Below are 16,260 nucleotides of genomic sequence, written 5' to 3'. Positions count from 1 at the left end.
TCAGAAATTGCCTGGAGCCCACTGGAGATTTAATTCTTGTTATTAATTTTATATAGGAGCTGTCCAGACACTATGGGAAAGGGCAGGAGCATGAACCCCTCAAATAGATCATCAGCAAAAATTTATTAGCAGTAACATATGTTGCAAGAGGATAAGTGGGTCTGATTTGTTTGGCTTTTGATTCTGCCTGGTGTTTTACTCTTTTACAAAGGGAAAAAAGACAAATAACTGAGAAGTGGAGCATACATGCCTCACTGCTTGTTGTGCCATTAGCAAGACATTATCATGGTTTTAAAATATGAAACTGTCTTTCAAATACTTTTTTTTCCTGGTAGCAGCAGTCAAGTTTGTATCCTGCAATAGTACAATGGAGCAGTGAAGGTCAATAGAGATTACAAAAAGAGTTGGAGTCAAACCAAGAATTTTTCCATGGTGTATCAAAGCAATCCTGATCTGAGAACACTTCCCTCTCAATCTTCTCTATACTCCAAGTAGTTGCAGGCTACAATGATTTCTCCTCATGTTCATGTTAAATGATTAATTAAAGTTATTTATCATAACAAGACAGCGCATAGAGGGCTACACTTCTAAAGTATATGGATTTTGATGGCTTTAATTTGTATTTGCATGCATGTGAAAGTTACTGGAAGAGAGGTCTATAAATGGGCATTATGAGGATGTGGCACTGGTGACCCAAAGGTTGTATGTTCTGTTGCATCTGTGCAAAGTCAGTGGGAAATAATTCTTTTATAGAGTKTTTTGACATGTTATAGAAATGGCACACATTTTTAAGGACAAGAGAAAACTGAGTTTGAGAAGGCTAAAAGCAAAAAGATGCAATGTGTCATGGAGACATCAGCCCTATGGGGCAGATATGAACACAGATTTGGGGAATGTGAGCTCAATCTACAGAAGGCAGTCAAGAATCACATTTCACTGTGTCTTTTCTTTCATGGGAGTGTGGGCTGATGGCAGTTTTGTCCCTTCAGATCAAGTTCAAGTCCAGAATTGTCTGGATGATTTGTTGAGTAAAGTCTTGTTCTGATAGCATTTACATTTCACCAACACCAGTGATGGTGAAAGAATCACTGCCCAAACTTAAAACATGCCCATATTCCTGTCTTCAGAGTTCTATGGCATCAAGTAAGCAGAGCTGGCATGTCCTTTGGTGAGCTAAACTCAATCTGTGATAACAGATCACCTCCCATTTCACCAAAGACTACTACTAGTCTTTCTTCTCTCCTTTCCCAAGGTTCAGCTCTTCCCATATTTAAAAGCAGAAGCCCATTCCAAAACTCAGACTTGAACTTATCTCAGTGACTTGAAATGCATCATCAGCTTTACTGTGCCTGATATAGCTGCCTACACTGGACACTCCAATGTCTGTATAAGCATTTAATAATTCAACAGCAAGAGCTAAAAAATGTGATGATGAGCATATTCTGGGTTTCCTTCTCTGGGATCCCTTCATTTGACTGGGAAGCAGCTACCGTTGCATGGAGGCAGATGCATAAAAATGTAGAATTAGAACATTTCTTTAATACTCCCTTGCCAGAATGATGCCATTGCACAAATAAAGGCTAATCCTGAGCCTGTTCCTGCCTTCTTACAACTTTTAATCTTCCACACAAGCCACTGGGAATGTTTCTATGGCTACCTCCTAGGATATCAATTTGCCAACATAAATCATTTCCACCTTGGAGTCTAAACCTAAGCTAGGGTTTTTTTGTTGTTGCTGTTTTGTTTTTGGTTTTTTTTTTTTCAGCTATGCTGAACTTCAGTGCTGCTTTTAGACTCCCGAAGAGCTGCAGGTGTAAATCTCAGATGTGAAAACTCCACCATTTTTGTAGTGCCTGTCACAACTTTGATAATGATACAGACTGGAATCTCAGCAAGAGAAAGACATGGTAACAAGAGCTGCATGTTCAAAAGTCAAGAAATCATGTGAAAACTCGCAGAGAACTGGCTGCAGTCTAGAAATGTCTGAATTAAAAAAATCAAGATCATTTTATTAGATTATCTTCAGGTGCAAGCTTTGGAAATCTTTGGAATCAATGTCAGAAAGTCGATCAGAAGTACAACTTCTTTCAACAGCTCTGAACGCAGTACTGTCATTCAGTAAGGCAGGTAAGACTGATTCTTTGCACCCAGAAAACACGTATGTTCATAGAGTGGGTATGACATTTACAGATGTGACAATGGATAAGATATAGCCTTTCTAAAAATCCTTTGATAATAAGAAGTGGGAATTTTGACACTATCTGGGCTTCCACACTCATAAGTTAATCATAGCAATAGATTTCCTAAGCCAGAAACTTTCCTGACCTGTTTGAATGCATGTGCAGCACAAAAATATATCCCTTTAAGTGCAGTTTCTCTTACCAGCTGGCATTAGAAATCTGCTTTGAATATGAGAAAGAATATGAAATCTCACTGTCAGCTCTAAGCAGAACAATCACTTATTTTTCTTTTCAACCCGGAGAGGTCATGCTGCTCATAGTCACAAAAATAAGCTTTTTTTGAGTCAGCAGCTTTGCCTGGTCTGTCAAAAATGTCACAACTTGCTTGTAAATATTCCAAGTCTCTATTTCAAAAGCCAATTATGGTGGCTGAATGACAACAATGCTCCTACTTATCACAGTATTTGGAAAACCTTGCCACTTTAAAGCAACAAATTATTAGGGGTATCATAAATCTTACATAGCCACATACAAACAAAATTATTCCTATTAAATATAAATTTTATTATGGTGCAAGGACCCAGCTATGACCCAAATGGAATACTCTCATTCCAACAGTAAACTCAAAATGCAAACATGTCATAAAACCATTTTAAAACAGTGACATTAGAATTATATATGTGTAGTTTCACAACTTATCCTGCATAGTAGTGACAGTATTTCTGGTTGCAGTGAAAATAAAATCAAAACCAAATCTAAGGCGCAGAACAGATCTCTGAAACAAGTTTGAGAATATTCTATAAGGCTTGTCAACTAACTCATAAACTCTGAGGCTTGTAAAGCATATGCAATAAAAAAACAAATAYGGTATAAAGATTTAATGCACACCTAGAGATCTCTAAGTCTCTTCAAATGTAAGGCCARCCAATAATGGAGGCCTAGTTGGAGACATGTAGCTAGCTGTGTCCCCCAGTGGTCAGTCCTTGGTCCGGTCCAGTTCAATTTATTCATCAATGACCTGGATGAAGAGATGGAGTGCCCTCTCAGCAAGTTTGCAGATGATACGAAACTGGAAGGAATATCTGATAGCCCTGAGGGTTGCACTGCCATCCAGAGGGACTTGGACAGACTGGAGAGATGGTCAGTGAGAAACCTCRTGAAATTTAATAAGGGCTGCACTTGAGGAAGAATAACCCCAGATACCAGAAGAGGCTGAGGACTGATCTTCTGGAGAGCAGCCCCRCAGAGAGGGACCTCGRCGTCATGGTGGATGACAAGGTGACCATGAGGCAGCAGTGTGCCCTGGTGGCCAAGAAGGCCAAGGGGATCCAGGGGTGMATTAAGAAGAGCGTCTCCAGCAGGTCGAGGGAGGTGATYGTCCCCCTATACACAGCCCTGGTGAGGCCACATCTAGAGACTGTGTCCAGGTCTGGGCTCCCCAGGACAAGAGCGATGTGGAGCTGCTGGAGAGAGTCCAGCGCAGGGCTATGAGGATGATCGGGGCCTGGAACATCTGCCCTGTGAGCAAAGGCTGAGAGAGCTGGGCCTGTTCAGCCTGGAGAAGAGAAGGCTGAGGGGGGACCTGATCAGTTTATATAAATACCTTAAGAGAGGGAGTGAGGAGGATGGGGCCAGATTCTTTTCAGTGATGATCAGTGATAGGACTAGATGAAATATCCACAAACTGAAGCACCGGAAGTTTCACAGGAACTTAAGAAAAAAGATTCTTGCCAGTGAGGGTGCCAGAGCCCTGGAACAGGCTGCCCAGAGAGGTTGTGGAAGCTCCTTCTCTGGAGATCTTCAAAACCCGCTTGGACACAATCTTGTGTAATGTGCTCTAGGTGACCCTGCCTGTGCAGGGGGTTTGGACTAGATGATCTCCAAAGGTCCCTTCCAACCTTACCAATTCTATGATTCTATGATTCTAATCATGTTGAAGACTTGAAGATTTTTGCTTTAACCCTAATATTGTCAAGTGACCTAAGACTCTGGTGGAAAAGCAGTGAGGAAGATCTGTAGATGAGATTCCAAATGATTTGCTTTCTCTGTAATGTTACCTATCATTAGGCAACCCCACATGTCTATGTCTAAACCATTGCATCCATGGGATAAGAGAGAATTTGCCATCTCAAAAAAGAGGTTAACAGATCCCATTTTAAATTCACTGTCTTAACTCCCTTGAACAATGCATTTCCATGGACATGACTTCGACTGACAGAACTCAGTCTCTGAGATCAAGCAACCATAAATTCTTACCCTGTTTCATGTTTCCTTTTYTATTCAACCTGATTCTAAACAACTTAGCAGCATTCTCCCACCATCCTGTAGATCATCAGTATGACTCAGCGAGTAGAACATTCATCCAAAACTGAAAATGACTTTCTTCTGCAGAAAGTTATACCTGGGTCATTTCACTTGGGAACAGTCGTTTTCTCTCAAAGAGGAGGGCAGACGAGCCAGACGGTTTCTTCTAGTCCTACAACTGGTACAAATCTCTCCTGCTTTTATTTCTGTGTATTAGCTTGAAGCAGGRCTACATATAAAATGGTCAGTGTTTGCAGTGATATCAAGTCTCAAGTAAGGTGATAAGTTGCTCAAGATCAGCCTGTGAGTGGATGTGGGATCTTGCAATTTCTTTGCATAGAAAGGAGCAAGAAGGAGTAAAACCAAAATGACAAATAAATTGAGTCCTATATGTGTATATGTATGATTAAATGTAAATAAAAATATATGTATAGATATATGTAATTCAAGATTTCTCCACAGGTAGGCAACAAACTGTGACAGCACCTTCAGAAGTGCTTCTGAGGGTGCTGTCAGACAGGAGCATCTGACATGGTCTGATTGGAGATCCATCTCTTTTATCAACACTCATCTTCTGAGCGTTGCCCCAATCTGATAGAATGCATTATCCCACAGTGTTTCTGAGCTACAGGCTATTTGGAAAGGGGAATACTGGGCTCTTCACTTAACTGTTGTCTGTAGGAAAGACTTCACAATGTTGTCTTTTTATCCATGCTTCCATTCCCACAGTAATGTGATATATATTCTGAAGTGAAGAGTTGCCAATCAACCTTAAAATCCAAGTCATCCGGGGCATGTTTGTGCAGCTGTAAGCCTCTTTCACATTGGCTGGCTTCATAAATACATTGCCTAATAAAATATGGGTGGTGTGTAAGGAGATTTCATCTGTAACTRATTATTTCATGCACAGCCTAATATCTAGTTATGATTATATTTATGGTCTTATTAGATCTGTATCGTCTTTCCAAAGTAGACAAGAAAAGAATTATTTGTTTGAGCTAAGGAGAAAGAAGTCTGGCAAGGGCTGCCCATAGCTATCCGGCACACAGACCAGTACTTTGTACCAAGAGTCAGAGGAGACCAAAGGCGATTCACTAATTTTAACGCTGCCAGACAAATCAAGAAGGGTCTTTTTCTAATCTGTGAAACCCTGAKAAAGCATTAGATGGTACAGAAATGCAAGGAGGACACAAACATTAGGTCTATCTGTGTTGGCAGGGAGTTTTTGCCTCAGCATTGGTGGGGAGACCACTAAGATGTTATCTTTTTCAGAAAAGAAGGGAACAGCCAATGGTTCATGCAGAGCATTTGCACCAGTGTTTTTGAGATTTGATTCTCACAAGTAATTCCGCCTCATTAATAGTTCATTTGCCATTTTATGTTTAGCAACACGTATCTTAGCTGTCAAAATGTATATATATAAAAAAATCTTCTGCAGATATATTTAATGAGACATAGGCACAAATAGCATTACAAGATAATACTTTAATACGTGAAAATTAAATCTGATGCAGAATGCATACAATTGAATCATTTATTTAGATGTTCAAAGCTCCTATCCATAACAGTGAGTAAATTAAAAATACACAAACAGGGAGAATCTCAGAGGATAAAGCTTGTATTAATCTTTCAGTCTCGTGTTGGATACAGTCTGTCTGAAAGGTTTTCCCTTTCTTGAGTGTTCTGGCTCTGTTTGATCTCCATTTTGCATGAGTAAAACATTCAGTATTTCTATTAAGCCCCTGTTATTAAATCTCAATCATTCTGTTGTAAAATGTAGCTCTTGGAGCTATAYAATAAGACTTGTTTTCCTCCTTTGGCAGGGGTCTGCCAGAAGTACCTCTGGAGGACTAAAGCAAATGCAGTTTTTAAATAGAGGGACTTCTTTCTTTCCTTGACATTTCAATAGATACTTGGAAGCTAAGGAAAGAACTTCAGGCTTTGTGCCAGATTGCGTGTCTACAGCAACACAGTCATCTCGCTTGTTTCCTGTAAAAAACAAGGTGAATTAAATATAAAGAAGGTGAATTAAATATGATTAATTCCACATAGTTGTTGTTGTTGTTTTGTTGTTGTTGCTATTATTTATTATTATTATTATTATTATTATTCCTGCACTGATGCCACACTGTTGTCTCAGCTAGGTAGGAAGGTAGCTCATTCCAGGGAATAAGAAGGCCAAAGGCCCAATGAAGAGGTTTGAAGTGCTGCCTAAGGCAAAATGAAAATTTCCCCTCAAGTGCTAATCTTCTCTTTATTTCATTAATGTAGTATTTTTGTTGTCCATGACAAATAGTGGTATGCTTATTTAAAGAACAAACGTGAAAATCCCTGAAGAGCTTCCGGTACAAAAAAACAAATGTTTTCATTCTGAAATGTTCCCTTGGTGTTGCAAGGGACCTGTATTTAYGATGTTCCTATATGCTGCTGCAGGATTTGCTGCCCCCATGTTTTCTGCAGCAGAAAGCTCTTCCAGAGTCCAGCCTAGAGAGATTTGCAGTTAGCCTAACAGGAGCCCCTGATTAATTACTGCTAAAAGCATCCAGTGACAGATACATGCTAGATAGATAATATTTTGCCAGAGAGTAGCTGTGACGTGAGAAACCAGAGAGCTATGATCACATTAAGGACTAGTGGACTCATAGTAGTATAGGAAAATTAAGGCTAGAGGGGTCTTGAGGACCTCTAGCCCATTGTAGGATCAGCTTGAGATCAGTTCAGAAGGTTCACTCTGATTTTGAAAACCTCCAATGTTTTCAACCCCAAGCACAAAGGTGGGCACCTGCGTCACATGGRGGTACACAGATGCCAGCATCTTCCCATGCAGTCATATTCCACTCTCAGCTCCATGCAGCAGGCAGGAATGTTCAGAGAAGTGACTTTCTTTGGTGCTTTTCTCTCTGTCTTTAACTGCCAAAGGTTAGTGGTCAGGGCCTGAGAAAACTCCATGAAAGGTGTCCCGAGTTCCCCAAAAGTGAGGCATACAATATCATATCAGTTGTCAAACACAATGGAGTGAATGGAAGTGGATTAGARAAGGTGAGCAAAAGGCTCTGGACTTGTATTTCTCCCTATTTCCTCACTGTTTTCAAAAGTTATTCACTAGCAGGTGATAGTCTGTTGTAGCTGTGAAAATGACCATTACTATGCTAACTTTGTTTCCCAAAGCATAATCTCTGTAAGTGTAACACCAGAAATGAGTTCTACTGCCCCTGATTTGTACCTGAGAAGTACCTAGGAGGCTAATGTGGCAGAGCATTCCTCTGCTGTGCTTGTCATGGTACAAATTGAATAAAAAGTGGCCTCCTGCCCTAAGGAGCTAGTTAGATATCCCTGGTTATAGTTGGGATCTTCGTGAAAACATTAATGCTTTGCTCTCTCTATAGCTCCACACAGACATGAAATAATGAAGCTCTGTATAAACGTCTCTTTTAATTCGATTGCTTAATATAATTGATTTAATCAAGAGCACATTCTACATGGGATTTTTCCAGGTCAACAGAGAAGGCTTGAAGAGATAGGACTCATACCACTAAAACTTGGGGCATCAGCAGCACCAAGTACTCCGTTTTGAGCTTTTTCCCATGGATCTCCCTTACTGTCAGTGGAGATAAATGAACATTTCCCAACAGAATTCAACTACCTGGAAACGGACGCACAAAGCAAGTCTGTTTTCCATCTACCTGCTCACTTTTTCACTGTTACTGTTGCTGACCTGTTACTTCTCTCACCCCTGTTGATGATTACATGTCACTAATGCGTATTTCCCCATACATGCCAAAGCCCTTAACTCTGTAYGCAAGGAGACGTGCTTACATGTACTGCAGAGACTCCTGCAGTTCATGACATTAGAGCTAGGCACATTCAGGTGTAGATTGCAGCAGGTGATTCCTGGCTCTGTGGAATGATTTTCTTTGGCGGGGATGGGATCATATTGATGTGAATGATCAGCTGTAAGCTGATGGGTTCTCCTGCCATATCTGATGTTCCTGTCTTGCAGCACATCAAGGTAGCATTGACGGAGYAGAAACTGTCTCTGGAGAACCCATGATATCTCCAGGATGAGGGAATGGCATCTCTTGTGGCTCATGGTAGATGTTACTGGACTGGGACCTCAGTCCCTCCTCTGCAGCCCATGTTGGTGGTGCCCATGGAGTTTGGGTGCACTGTCATCCCGGGCCTGGGACTAGTCTCTGGAACATCACAAATGATGCCTCATTGGTGCAGGTTATAACCATTGCCTCAGGTATGCCAATGAGAGTCTCTACCTGTTTATGGGTAGATTTTGAGAGATTCTGAAATAATTCCTGCTGCACATATAGGGCCAGATAAGGCATTCCTCATCCTCTGGCTCCTGGCATGAACCCAGGCTAGTATGTTGGAGTTCCTGCAGTCTCAGGAATGGATCCCCAACTCTGGCTTTCTTGAAGCCATCAGGATTTCTTCCTGTGAATAGAGTTTGACTCCCTGCTTTCTTTGGAGGTAAACTCTCTCTGAAAGCCTCCGGACACTTTTTATTACCTAAGAAGACAAGCTGACTTAGAGCTCAGGAGATCACAGCCTAACATTTCAGCTTCCTCTCACCAGTTCTTCCTTGCTTTAGAGAGTACCATTACAAAGCACAGCTCCTGATACCTCATCCTGAGGAAACAGGGCAGGTTTGGGTTTAATTGCAGTTGTTAATTCATTTTATCACTGCAGACGTTACAGTCTGATGGGAAAAGGGAAATTACATTTAACAAATGGCACCAATCTCTCCCTGCCTGGTGGACAGTTTATCAGGATGAGTCATTCACGCTCCTAACCTTGGCCAGAACCACCTATTGTGCTCCCCATCCTCCTCTCCTGGCAAGGAGGACTCAGGCTGCCAAATGATCCTCCTTCGCCCTTTCTCCCCTCTCTGGGTATCTAACTGCAAGGGTAGCAGAAGGCCACAGCTCTGTGGGTAAAGGTTTTTGGCAAAGCAGCCCTGCAGAGGTGCAGCAGGGTCAAGCTGCAAGCTTCACTCTGCAGCTCCTCGTGAAGGGCTCTTGGAGGTCGGGAGATAAAGAGAGAGAATAAAGCTCTGCTTCTGAGTGATAAAACTGAGCAGCCAGTGCTGCTCAGTGGGAGATCACATCCTCAGGGTGATATCTAAGGGTATCATAGTTCCTAGGTTGGGAGAAGAAAGTCTTGGTTCCTGCACTAACTGTCTGGCAGCAAATTCCAGGTCGGGCRTTTAGCTGGCACAGTATTCGTTATCCCTATTAAGAGATGAGCCCACCCGCCCCCAGTCCCTCTAACCTCTGAGCACAGGCTGGAATGCAAGGGGATTCATCTCTTACCAAATTTGCCTCCTCCTCATTTCCCCATYGAACCGCAACACCCTCACCGTGCACCTCTGTACCATGCAGCTTTGTGAAGGGAGCACGAGGACGTCACCTCTGTGCAGTGATACCGACTTGTCCCCACAGTACAGCGGGATTTCTATCTTTCTCTTAACCAACTGATGTAATGGGGTCTCATCACTATGGTCCTCACTTTTCCTCCTGGTGTAAAACTTACCAGCCTCCCTTTCTGTTTCTTAATAACATCTTAGTTCTGTCAGTCTGTACTCCTCTTTCTGGATACAATAAACCCCTCGAATCCTTGCAACATCTTCTATTTCCCATTAATCCTTGTTTGCTAGAAATGTACATATTTATTGCTTTTTATCTTGCTTAATCTATCAGGCCCTACAGTCCCTATTCATTGTTGCTGCTTCTCTCCCAACTCCCACCCATTTATCTTCCTCTGTTATTGCATCTGCTTGAATGCAATTTGATTATCTCCTGTCAGCTCTCATGCCAACACCATGCTCTGTGCTGTGACTCGATTCTCTGGAACAGTTGTTCTCTTGAAATTGTAATTACATGAGTCCAGTGGAGACAYGGGAAGAGATTCCTCCCCATAGATCTGCATCCTCTCTTCCCTGCTTAGTGAGGAAATTAGCTTAACATTTAATGGGTTGTCTTTGAAGACTTAAAAAAAAATCATGGCATTTTGTTTCACAGCTTCCAACATATGAATAGTCTCCCAGAGAAGTGTATAGTCTGCTAGCTCAGACTGTGACCTCTAGTAGATCTTTAGGAAAAAATTTTTAGCAAGTCCAGATCTAGAAACAACCTCTTGGCTTCTGCAGTTCTGCACGCACAAAGAACCAGAAACCGGTTCTTTCCCTTGGGGCACTGTTGGCTCTGCATAGTGCTTGTTGATTTAAGTGAAGCCTCCCGATTTGCCACAGGTCTGCCATCATTGCTGCCATCAGTGCTATTTGGTGGAAAGGTGGCAGAGCCTAGTCCTGCACATGCTCTGTGAATTTGGTCCTACTGGACCATCTTTCACAAAGAACTCCGGAAGGGACAACTCTGCAGTGGGGCTGGTAACGTTCAGCCCTGGCTTCTTTCTAGGCCTTGTAAACAAGGTGCTCCTTCCTCATATAAGGCCTTCTTTCTGTCTCGCTTGCCAAGTGCTCCTCACTTGCCTAGGAACACTTGCCACATGTTCCTAAGAGCAGGAACATGGCTTTTCTGGGAAAAACAAAATCATGAGGCACCTCGGAGTCAGGAAAACTCATGGTCTTGCCTCTAAGTCCCAGAATATAGAGCAGAAATGTGCCTGGAAGGTCTGGGTCAGGCTTCAAAACTGTGCTGTGTCTGTGCCCTTTGACTAGATGACCTCAGATGTGGCCCCATTTGCATCTTCCTCTGTGGCACAAACCAAGGACAACCACTGCATTACCTGAACAGACCTGTGTGATCAACACCATAGCAAATGCTAGGGAGTGAGTGGAGCCATCCTGACATTTCTACAAGCCTATGTTCTTTTCGGTTAGTTCAATGTCTCTGGCAGTGTTCCTAACTCTAGCTAGGTCACGGTGTATTATTCCTAAAAGGCACAAAGCAATTCAGTCATGTAATTAGCTGAATTATTTGACAGCAGTTTTGTCCAGTGCAGACTAATATCAGATAATAGCTCTGGGGGAAAAGGCAACATAATGGAAAACATCTGCTTGAAGAGGAAGGGCAACTGCCTGTTGACCCTGAGGGTGGGATGGAGCAACAGTGGCCAGAATTACTCTTTGCTTGGGTACAGGCACATGATATAGACACAGGGCAGCATGGATGAGGATGTGCAGCATCCATTTGCACTTGGCTAGCACTGAGGGCTAGCACTGGTCTCACTGCCACAAAGTCAGAACTGAAACTGAACTAAATTGAATCCAGTTTAGTACTACTGAGCTCCAGGGAGTCACTGGATGTGTGCTCCACAACCAGGCAGACTTCCTGGGGAGGAAGTCAATGCCATTTGCACCCTGAAAGGGCATTAGGTCTTCTGAAACCTCTTTCCTCAAAGCTCCCTGAAATAGGGCTGCTTCTTGTGTGACTTTTGGCCACGGAATGTCTGTGACTCTCTGCTTCCAGGTTCTCCTGTTCTGCRTCATCCTTCCAGAGGCTCCTGCTAAAGCAGTGAAATCCCTGCTGCACTCCAAGACACTCTCCTTTTAGTGGCTGCATGTGTTCTCAAAARCTGTGAGCTGCACAGTGGCTCCTCTCCCTCTCATGGACTCATGGAATTAGGCCACAGAGGAAGAAAGTGAGAGATCATGGTGTTTTCTTTCATGCTGATGGCTGTACAGAGAATTGTAGGAAGGGAAGAAAATGCCAACTTGCTGTTTCTCTTTCAGGGGCAGGACAGATGTATGGACAGTAATTAGGTTGCTTTCATTTGAATGCTTTGTACTTCCATGTACCATGGACTTCATGATCTAGGTTATCTCCTAGCAGGGTTCAGCTTAATGTTAGCAAAGGGAAAAGAGGAAAAAAAAAAAAACAGGACAGAATGATGGGTGAAAAATATAGAATTCACTGTATAGGGCTGGCTGATCAGAATCAGTATACAGACAGGCTGGATGCAATGTCCAGCCCACAGTCCATGCCACTCGTCACCCTGGACATCACCAGACCAGATTCCTTCCCCATTGGGCCCTGGATAAATGGTTCCTGCAGAGCAGCATGTACCCCCATTTGGTACACGGGAACCTCTGCAGATGGAAAAGTATCCTTCCTTACTGTGAAGGAAMCAAACCATGGCAACTGGGGCACAGGTTTTAGAGATACTGGGTCAGTGTTCCATCTGGAGCAGTTGGGCTGGTTATCTCACGTTGGATCTAGCTTGATTGCCTTTTCTTTGAATAAACACAAGTGTAGAGGGGCACGTGAGATCTCCCTTTGTGGGGCACATGTGAGAGTGCTGAGGGACGGGTCTGTGACTTATTGCTCTGATAACAAGTCTGTAAGTGTGAGGACAGGAACTGTCCAAAATGACAAGAATGACTATGAATGACGAGAAGAGATCTCGCTTCTCATATATAGCCATTGTGTCAGGGTGATAATTTTTTGTCGCTTTACATTTAAGATAATTTGTTTTGAGGTGGATTTTTTTTTTTATAATTATAGTATAGAACAAGGAGACCGCCTATGCATTAGGCATGTATTAAGCATGCCTTGACATCAGAATATAGGCAAGTGCAGCCTCCTGGCCCTCTGAAGAGCTAGAGAGTTCAGGTAGTGCTGGGTAGGAGCTGTCTGAAGTTCCTAGCACTGCGTGGAGTCTCCTCTCTTTGCTGGAGCTCCAAAAACTTGTGATTCAAAAGTGTGGAGATTCTGTCTTGCCCTCCTGGTTAGGAATATACTGCTTGCTGGGCCTGTCAATGACACGTGGGGCTTCCAGAAATCGGTCCTGTAGCAACCCTCATTTTTGCAGAAGACCTAGAGGACATGGAGAATACAGAGGGGAGGAAGAGCATCAGAGCAGGGATACGGCACAAAAAGATAGCGAAGCTGTAGTGTCAACACATCAGTGTCTGTGTAGGTTCTGGTGGAGAGGGTAGTGCTACACCTTAAGGGAGAAAGGGAAAGCCTAGCTCAGCTGGGAGCTCGGAATCTCCTATTGGAATCCAGAGTGCCTAGGATGCTATAGTCTGTGGTCATCAAGTGGGTTCCTGGAGTCCATTGGGAACAATGAACGTAGGGATTATAGACACGGCACTGACAGCAGGTATAGCTCTGTAGCTCCCCAGAGATTTACAGCCAGACAAGGAGCAGGAGAAAGCCACCCAGTCCAAATAAGATAAGAATGGCCGGTGCAGGCCCCTGTGGCAATAGTGCTATCAGCTTCACAAAGACTTTCCTGGTTCCCTGCCAATGGCACTGGAGTACAGTGAGGCTTTCCGATGAGAGGCTCTTCTCAGAGATGCTGCTTCCTTTGGTGTATGTCTCCCACCCCACTCTGGCAAAGGAGGGCAGTGAAGGCTTATTCTTCAGAGCTATGCTCTTGTAGGACAGAGAGAGGGATGATTAATGAGTATAATAAATATGTTAATCTGTAGAAATGAAATCTTCCTAATTAAGAAATGCCTTGTGAAGCTTCTGCTCCTCCTTTCCCAAGCTGCTGTGTATGCACAGAGCATCCCCATCCACGCCAATGTGATGGTGCCAATCACACACTGCTCATCAGAGTTCAACCAAGTGGATTTTTCTGATTCCCTCTCCTCAGCAGAAGATGGTGACCATGCTCCTGCATTATTGACTCCTTTCTCCTTGTAATAGTATCAACTACACTGGAGAAAAGCAGGATTTAAGTGAATGGAAGTATTAGAATAATCTCTGTGTAACCCAGGACTCCGTAGCTGCTCAAATCTGCAGCACACAGTTCATGCATCAGCCACAGCACACTGATTCTGTGGGATTGCCTGCCACTAGTCTTGGCCTGACCCTGTCTTGCATGTTCCAAGGAAGGAAGGTTGCTAGAAGTCTCCCAAAGTCCCATCTAATCCCCTAACTGATGCGTTTTTTCTTAATGTAATTACTGTTGCAGTCTGCTATGGCACAACCACGTGCTCAGTGCTTGCCACCTGGGATGGATAAAGAGGCACTCTGCCTGCACCGCCAAGCGTTTGCTTCCTTTTGAATGGGCAAGGAATATTCACCTAGCACATGGGAGGGAAAACATCACTGTCTGGAAAACTAATTYCTATTCCTGTTTCGTGAGAAGCTAGGCAGCTATGTTGAGATGCCATCAGTTACCTTACAAACACCATTTATAGCAAGAGAGAGCTGTTTAGGATTGTCAGTGATGGAGGGAGGGAAGAGAAGACGTCTATAAAGTCCCAGAATTCTCCCTTTTTGGTGAATTAATGAGTCATCTGTGCTTTGCAATAATGTCTATATAGCCCTTCAGTACTGATTCTGCTATTTTCTACATATTTTGCTGGTGTTTTCTGCCTGTTAAGGCAGATACCATCGCAGTACACACTCATGTCCACGTGGCAGAGAGCTCACATTATTCTGTTCCACCAGTGCTGCCATGGAGGTTCCTGAATCCGCTCAACCTATTCCAGTCATTATGGAGTTCCACTTCCTTATGGAATAAGAAAAACACTGGGATTTAGTTATATCCCTAATGATGCATCTCCGGTGGCAAAGCACTGTATTGTATTTGTAGCTTAAATTATTTGTCTACCTGCAGCGTCCAGTCAGGGCATCCCTGCCGCTTTTGTCCCTTGGATAGAATAATTTGGTTTGAAACCAGTAACACATTTTCTGTATAAGGAACCACAAGCATTTAACTTATATAGCTAGTGTATGGCAGTCATGTTTGATTTGTAGACAGCCACTTTTTTTTTCCTGCATCTGTGCAAAATCTACTATAGGAATTGTAATTTTATTAACTATGTTCTGTCTTATCTGTCTGGATAGAGAAAAAACGTTAGCTCTAGTCCAGTGACTCTCCTCCAACTTCAGGAAGTACTGAAATCTGAAAATGCAATCTTTTAGTGTTTTGCTGTAAGACATGTGTGCTGATCCTTGAATATCTCTTGAAAGTCCTGAGTTCTTCAGGTTTGATACTTTCTGAAATATGAGGTCTGTAAATGAGATTTGTATCATACTGTCATATGGGACTGGACATTGATAAATTGGTGTGTGAGGGAGGGATRGAGGGGTTTTTATGGCAAGAGAGGATCTTTTTTTTTTTTTTTTAGATCTGATGATCAAAAGGGAAGAGTCTGCTCAGACTTGTTGCTCCTTCTTGAATCCTGGATGTTTTTTCATGCTTAAGGGTGAGAACTGCATATGTAAGAGCATCACGCAGACCACTTCATTATTGCTTTAAAACACTGGAGTTCTTTTCAATCTTTTCATTTTTTCCCCCTTATCTCTTCCCAGAATTCTTTTTCTATTTGAAAACCATGAAATTCTAAAACTAAAACACAAATTTAGACTAAATATTTCAAGATCAAAAATATAACAATACTTTTTTGAATCTAATTGCTCAACTGACTGACTGAAATGATGAACAAGATTCATCACTCTCAAGTACTGAGACCAAGAACAAATGGTTGGAAGTGACAGATGAAAGCCAAGAAGAGAAATCTGATATCTCAGTGAAAAAGTTTTCCTCTTACATATTGCAAATATGAGTATATAGCAGTGTAAAGAAATATGTTTTCCAAAATGGTCAAGTTCAATGAAAAATAAGAATTCAATTTAGATACAGGTGTAGTGAGAACACCTGCAGAAGAGCTGTTGAGAAGTAAATGACTAGCAGAATACGTGGTAGCACCATGTGAACCTACACACTGACCTGATCTCTGTCGGGACTGGGCAAGCATATTTTGTTTTGCTCATAATGTCTCAGATAGAAGGTTCTCAAGGCTGGCACAGCTTAGATGAGGAAATAATTCTAGTGCACTTAA

The sequence above is a fragment of the Nothoprocta perdicaria genome, unplaced genomic scaffold (genome assembly GCF_003342845.1).
Source record: "Nothoprocta perdicaria isolate Ctin4 unplaced genomic scaffold, notPer1 scaffold_250, whole genome shotgun sequence".
Classification (NCBI taxonomy): Eukaryota; Metazoa; Chordata; class Aves; order Tinamiformes; family Tinamidae; genus Nothoprocta; species Nothoprocta perdicaria.
Note: the sequence above shows the minus strand (reverse complement) of the source record.